We start from the raw sequence: 7,330 nt of genomic DNA on the forward strand, positions 1-7,330 counted from the left end.
GTGGTTATTTTTATGCGTAAAAGTCTTCAACGAAACTGACATTAGGCTAAATGTGAAGAATTATGCATTTGCCTCTGTTGGCCATCAAGTAGCCTATTAATGTATATGCCATTGTAGGCTACCATTTGATATAATAAATATGTTGAAATGATTATATCACTGGAGTCATTGCAAATCAATTTGTGCCACTTGTGTAGCCTACCTGGAGCTGGCAAACCAATTTACATTTACATTTTACATTTACATTTAAGTCATTTAGCAGACGCTCTTATCCAGAGCGACTTACAAATTGGAAAGTTCATACATATTCATCCTGGTCCCCCCGTGGGGAATGAACCCACAACCCTGGCGTTGCAAGCGCCATGCTCTACCAACTGAGCCACACGGGACCACAATTTAATACATAGTCTATAACTTCAGTGTATTGTTGTTGTAGCCTTGTGTTATTATGCAATTATTAATTGACATGTTTAGTCAATTAAATTGGAAATGATCAAAGCTCTATCGCAATTGTGATCAGATGTTAGAACTCATCAGATTGACGGTAACAGTAGTCAGATTAGGCAGGTAAAACAAATTCCAAAAGAATAAACACTGGGTGTTGTTGATAGGCATATTCAGTTCSTTCACATATTATTAATATGTATTTCAGTGATTGAAAATATGACCTCATCCTCAGTAACCTATTCCAGTAGGCTATTGGGAAACACAAGCACTTCTTACCTCTTAATCGCCTCGTTATTCATGTTGAATAAATGAGTCTGTTAACTTGACCTAGGCAAGATTTAGCAGCTTGCTTAGTTCAAATTAACAGACAAATTTATTCAACAATTTATTCAACATGAATAACGAGCTGCTAAATCTTGCCTACATCTTGTCTAGGCTACYGTAGACTATCTGAAATGAGATGTAGTTCTATCAGGGGCTATAGGCTACCTGCTTTTATCTCAGCAAACCATGGCAAAATCGAATTACAATCATAAACCCACATTTTTGTCTGTAACCTATGCCTATTGAAATGATAAATCAATCTCGCAAATGGGCCATTTGTAGTCTTAACCTTTGGCACACAATAACAGCACAATTGCCAGAAAATAGCCTAACGGTAGTTTTTTTTATGTTCATCCAAGTTTTTCTTGTTCAGAGATTTTGAGATCATCTGTCCAACTTTCATCACTCAAACGCTCCTGTTGGATTGATCTATAGTTATGCATATGCGCAAAGGGGATTTATTTAAGCAATACGGCCCGAGGAGGTGTGGTATATGGCCAATATACCACGGCTAAGGGCTGTATCCAGTCACTCCGCATTGCATCATGCTTTTTACTGACTTGCCTAGTTAAATAAAGGTTAAATAAACACTTTTTTAAAATAGTGAGCATTTCGCCTTTGCCAAGATAATTCATCCACCTGACAGATGTGGCATATCAAGAAGCTGATTAAACAGCATCATCATTAGACCTTGTACTGGGGACAATAAAAGGCCACTCTTAAATGTGCAGTTTTGTCACACAACACAATGCCACAGATTTCTCAATTTTGAGGTAGTGCAGGAATGTCCATCAGAGCTGTTGCCAGAGAATTKAATGTTMATTTCTCTACCATAGCCGCATCCAACGTTGTTTTAGAGAATTTGGCAGTAATTCCAACCGGCCTCACAACYGCAGACAACGTGCAACCACGACAGCTCAGGATCTCCACATCCGGCTTCTTCACCAGCGGGATCATCTGAGACCAGCAACCCGGGCGGCTGATGAAACTGGGGAGTATTTCTGTCTGTAATTAAGCCCTTTTCTGGAGAAAAACACATTCTAATTGGCTGGGCCTGGCTCCCCAGTGGGTGGGCCTGGATATCAAGTGTATGGGCCTGTGCCCACCTAGGCCCACTCATGGCTGCACCCCTTGTCATGAATCCAGCCGAAGATGGTTCCTCTTCCTGTTCGGGCGGCGCTCGGCGGTCGTAGTCACTGGCCTACTAGCTGCCACCATTAGTATCATCTGTTTCTTGTTTGTTTTTTTGTTTTGGGCTATTTAAACCCGGTAGGCCCGCAATGTTTTGTGCGGGCTTGTTTTTCTGTTCATGTGTGGTGATGTATGTGGATTCCTTTTCCCGGACTGTTTCGTCCTGTATTTTGGACGTGGTTGTTTATGCGCCCTTGTGTTTGGCGTGACCGTTACTCTGTTCCTGGAATAAWTACCCACGTTTGAACTAACTCTGCTCTCTGCGCCTGACTCCTCCACCCACTACTCTTAGAAGCCATGACACCCCTGCCCAGTCATGTGAAATCCATAGATTAGGGCCTAATGCATCTATTTCAATTGGTTGATTTCCTAATATGAACTGTAACTCCATAAAATAGTTGAAATTGTTGCATGTTGCATTTATATTTTTGTTCAGTATATTTTCTGCTGTTACATTTGTGTTGGTGTTTTGTTTTGTGTCTGATGCAAGCCAGGGTGTTGTAACATATCATATGTGGCGTGCATCATGAGCAAAGTCATTGTAGCCTGTCATTTMATTTCCCCTGTGAGAACCTGATTTACCACCCCAAAATACCACTGCACAATTTGCGCCTCTAGTGAATGGAAACTACACGTGTAATTGCTGCGCTCAATGCAATGGCACTAACAAATGTAGATCCTTCAAACACCTCCAAACAGGAAAACATTTTCCAATCAAAGGTGTTATCATGTGCTCCACTAAGGCAGTTATTTATCTTATAACTTGTCCTTGTGGTAAAAATGATGTGAGTAAAATGAAGCACGAATTAAAAGTATGAATCTCGGAGCATCGTAGCACCATTAGGTGCTCAAAGTACCCAGTTGCGGCCCGGTTTTTGCAAGCAAACCACTCGATTTCGTCCCTACATTATATCGGCATCGAACACGTCACCCTCCCTAGGAGAGGGGGTGACCTCGCCAATTTATTGTTAAAACGAGAGGCTGCCTGGATCTCTAATTTAAAGACTCCCTTCGGTCTCAACGTAGACTTTGATATGAAGCCATTCTTGTGATTAATGTGATTTTGCTATTCATTGTAAATGTTTGTAGGCCTATGTAGCCAAATTGTATCTAAGATCGTATGCTCTCCATTTATGTTTTTTTTTTATATGTTTTGTTTATATATGTAAATTAACCAAGGGCTCCCGAGTGGCGCAGAGGTCTAAGGCACTGCATCTCAGTGTTAGAGGCGTTACTACAGACACCCTGGTTTGAATCCAGGCGGTAGGTAGCCTAGTAGTTAGAGCTTTGGGCCAGTAACCGAAAGGTTGCTGGATTGAATCCCTAAACTGACAAGGTAAAAATCTGTCGTTCTGCCCCCGAACAAGGCAGCTGAACCACCGTTCCCCGGTAGGCCGTCATTGTAAATAACAATTTGTTCTTAACTGACTTGCCTAGTTAAATGAAGGTTCAATGCAAAAGAAACACAACCGGCTGTGATTGGGRGTCCCATAGGGCAGTGCACAATTTGCTCAGCGTAGTCCAGGTTTGGCCGGTGTAGGCCATCATTGTAAATAAGAATTTGTTAACTGACTTTCCTAGAAGGTAAATAAAGGTTAAATAAATAAAGAATTCAAGCCAGACCCAGCAATGATTACAGACATGTGTGTGTCCTTTGAAACAATATAAACTACTGATCTGCAGTGTTTGTATTATAAACTCAGACCATATACCACAGGTATGACAAAACATGTATTTGTACTGCTCTAATTACGTTGGTAACCAGTTTATAATAGCAATAATGCACCYTGGAGGTTTGTGGTATATGGCCAATATACCACGGCTAAGGGCTGTATCAAGGCACTCCGCGTTGCGTCGGGMTAAGAACAGCCCTTGGCAGTGGTATATTGGCCATATACCACACCCCCTCGTGCCTTATTGCTTAATTATACCCTGATGAAGACAGCTTGTCTGTTGAAACGTTGATTATAAGGTTATTAAATGATTGCATCTGATTGCATCATGATTGCATCAGCTCCTAGACCTAGAGTTTGCGGCATGGGCTGACTTCTTCGCAACGCAGCCGAATCTCCTGCTAGCAGCCTACCAGAGGTTGCACCGTGTTCATTACAATGTAGAAAAAACGCATCTCTMGTCCAAACCGTTCAATAGTTAAAGGCGGTGCATGGTCATTCCGAAGGCTACATTGGCCCTGCAGCATTTATGGCGATACAGCATCTGCTAAAGTCAGGGTCATTCATACTTATTGCGCTCTGGAGCAGCACAAAGCTGTGGAGCAAAGCTGTTGTCAAGGAAGTGAATTTGTGTTCATACAAGAACTCCCGCCCCCACCTACCAWCAACCAATCATGGCAATGCAGAGCTATACTGAGCCCTCCGCATTGTTACAACATTTGAGAGGCGCACAGAAATGCGGTATGGAGCTCAATTTGGCCTATGCGTGCCTCTGGAGGTTCTGCATTTGCGTCACACCCTCCATATGGAGTCTACCGACCACATTTTCGGTTCAAGCATAAGTTGGCTCTTAAAGACTCTGCATGGTCAATCTGACATCTGTAGTGGTCTTCCAGCATTTACTGCCATGCGGCCTCTGCAGAAGTCAGAGCAAACATACTTTTTGGCTTTGTGGAGTAGAGCAGAGCTGTTGTGAAGGAAGTTGTCAAGGAAGTGTATTTGTGTTTATACAGTACCTCCCGCCCCCACCTACCATCAACCAATCATGTCAACAAATCATGTCAATGTCGAGCTATACGGAGGCTCACAGCGATGCGGTACAGAACTTGATTTGGCCTCTGCATGCCTCACGAGGCCCCGAAATTGCATCACACCCTCCATACGAAGCCTCTGACCACATTGTCAAATCAAGCATAAATTGGCTTTTAGGCTATCCATAGTACCGGAGCTCATCTTACCCATAGTACCGGAGCTTTGTCTTATCCATAGTACCGGAGCTCATCTTATCCATAGTACCGGAGCTTTGTCTTATCCATAGTACCGGAGCTTCGTCTTATCCATAGTACCGGAGCTTCGTCTTATCCATAGTACCGGAGCATCGTCTTATCCATAGTACCGGAGCATCGTCTTATCCATAGTACCGGAGCTTCGTCTTATCCAAGTAACCACACAATAGACAGGATGGGCGGCACGTCTTATCCCCAAGTACGACACATCATCCAAGTACCGGAGCGTCGCTTATCCATAGTACCTGGAAGCTCGTCTTATCAAAGTACCGAGCTTTCGTCCTTATCCAGACCGGAGCATCATTATCAATAGAACCGGAGCTTCGCTATCCATAGTACCGAGCATCATCTTATCATAGTACCGGAGCGCGTCTATCATAGTACCTAGGAGCTTCGTCCATCCATATACCGAGCTTCGTCTTCCATAGTACCAGGAGCTCACTATTCCATAGTACCGGAGCACATCTTATCCTAGACCACGGAGGCTCAACTAATATCCAATTAGACCGGAGCATCATCTATCCATACGTACAGGAGCTCGCTTATCCATAGACAGGAGCTTCGTCTTATCCAAGTACAGGACCGTCTAATAGTACTAGGAAGCGTCGTCTCATCCATAGCCCGGAGCTTCGCTATCCATAGTACCCGAGCTTCGCTTATCCATAGACCGGAGCTTCGTCTTATCCATAGTACCGGAGCTTCGAGTTCTTATCCATAGTACAGGAGCTTCGTCTTATCCTGTCATTCTAGGAGGATTGATTGAACATAACAAAACTGGGAGATGACACAATAGATGTCAAAGTGAAAGATAGGTTCTCCTACCCCTATCCCAGTCTGTCGAAGTTTTGCCTAAATGGTTTATGACAAATCCAGCTCTGGAACCAGCCATAGCCTAGCCAGTTGGCTAATCTTTGAATACAGTGTAGCAACAAAGATAACATTAGCTAGCTAAGGTTAGCATACTAGATGCTACATTGACACAGCTACATTGACCCAGAAAAATAAAAAAGATCAGCCTAATGAATCTTCCATTCCCAGCAAATTCTTTGAATAAGCTGTTGCGCAGCAAGTCACTGCCTTCCTGAAGACAAACAATGTATACGAAATGCTTCAGTCTGGTTTTAGACCCCATCATAGCACTGAGACTGCACTTGTGAAGGTAGTAAATTACCTTTAAATTGCGTCATACCGAGGCTCTGCATCTGTCCTCGTGCTCCTAGACCTTAGTGCTGCTTTTGACACCATCGATCACCACACTTCTTGAGATTGGAAACCCAAATTGCTCTACACGGACAAGTCTGGCCTGGTTTAGATCTTATCTGTCGGAAAGATATCAGTTTCCCTGTGAATGGTTTGTCCTCTGACAAATCAACTGACATTTCGGTGTTCCTCAAGGTTCCGTTTTAGGACCACTATTGTTTTCACTATATATTTTACCCTTGGGGATGTCATTCGAACACAATGTTAACTTCACTGCTATGCGGATGAACACACAGCTGTACATTGCAATGAAACATGGTGAAGCCCCAAAATTGCCCTCGCTAGAAGCCTGTGCTTCAGACATAAGAAGTGGATGGCTGCAAACTTTCTACTTTTAAACTCGACAAAACAGAGATGCTTGTTCTGGTCCAAGAAACAAAGAGATCTTCTATTGAATCTGACAATTAATCTTGATGGTTGAAAGTCGTCTCAAATAAACTGTGAAGGACCTCTGCTTACTCTGGACCCTGATCTCTCTTTTGAAGAACATCAAGACGTGTTTCAAGGACAGTTTTTCCATCTACGTAACATTGCAAAAACACATAAACTTCTGTCCAAAAATGATGCAGAAAAATTAATCCATGCTTTTGTTACTTCTAGGTTAGACTACTGCAATGCTCTCCTTTCCGGCTACCCGGATAAAGCACTAAATAACTTCCGTGATGCTAAATCGTCGCTAGAATCCTGACTAGAACCCAAAAAGATTATAACTCCATTGCTACCTCCCTACACTGGCCCCTGTTAAGGCAAGGGCTGATTTCAAGGTTTACTGCTAACCTACAAAGCATTACATGGGCTTGCTCCTACCTACTTTCATTGGTCCTGCCGTACTACCTACACGTACGCTACGGTCACAAGACGCAGCCTCCAAATTGTCCCCTAGAATTTCTAAGCAAACAGCTGGAGACAGCGGCTTTCCTCTATAGAGCTCCATTTATGGAATGGTCTGCCTACCATGTGAGAGACGCAGACCTCGGCTCACTTTTAAGTCTTTACTGAAGACTCATCTCTTCAGTGAGTCATAGTTTGAGTGTAGTCTGGCCCAGGAGTGTGAAGGTGAACGGAAAGGCCTGGAGCAAGGAACCGCCCTTGCTGTCTCTGCCTGGCCGGTTCCCCTCTCCCACTGGGATCTCTGCCTCTAACCCTATT

This window comes from Salvelinus sp. IW2-2015, unplaced genomic scaffold (genome assembly GCF_002910315.2).
Source record: "Salvelinus sp. IW2-2015 unplaced genomic scaffold, ASM291031v2 Un_scaffold1786, whole genome shotgun sequence".
Classification (NCBI taxonomy): domain Eukaryota; kingdom Metazoa; phylum Chordata; class Actinopteri; order Salmoniformes; family Salmonidae; genus Salvelinus; species Salvelinus sp. IW2-2015.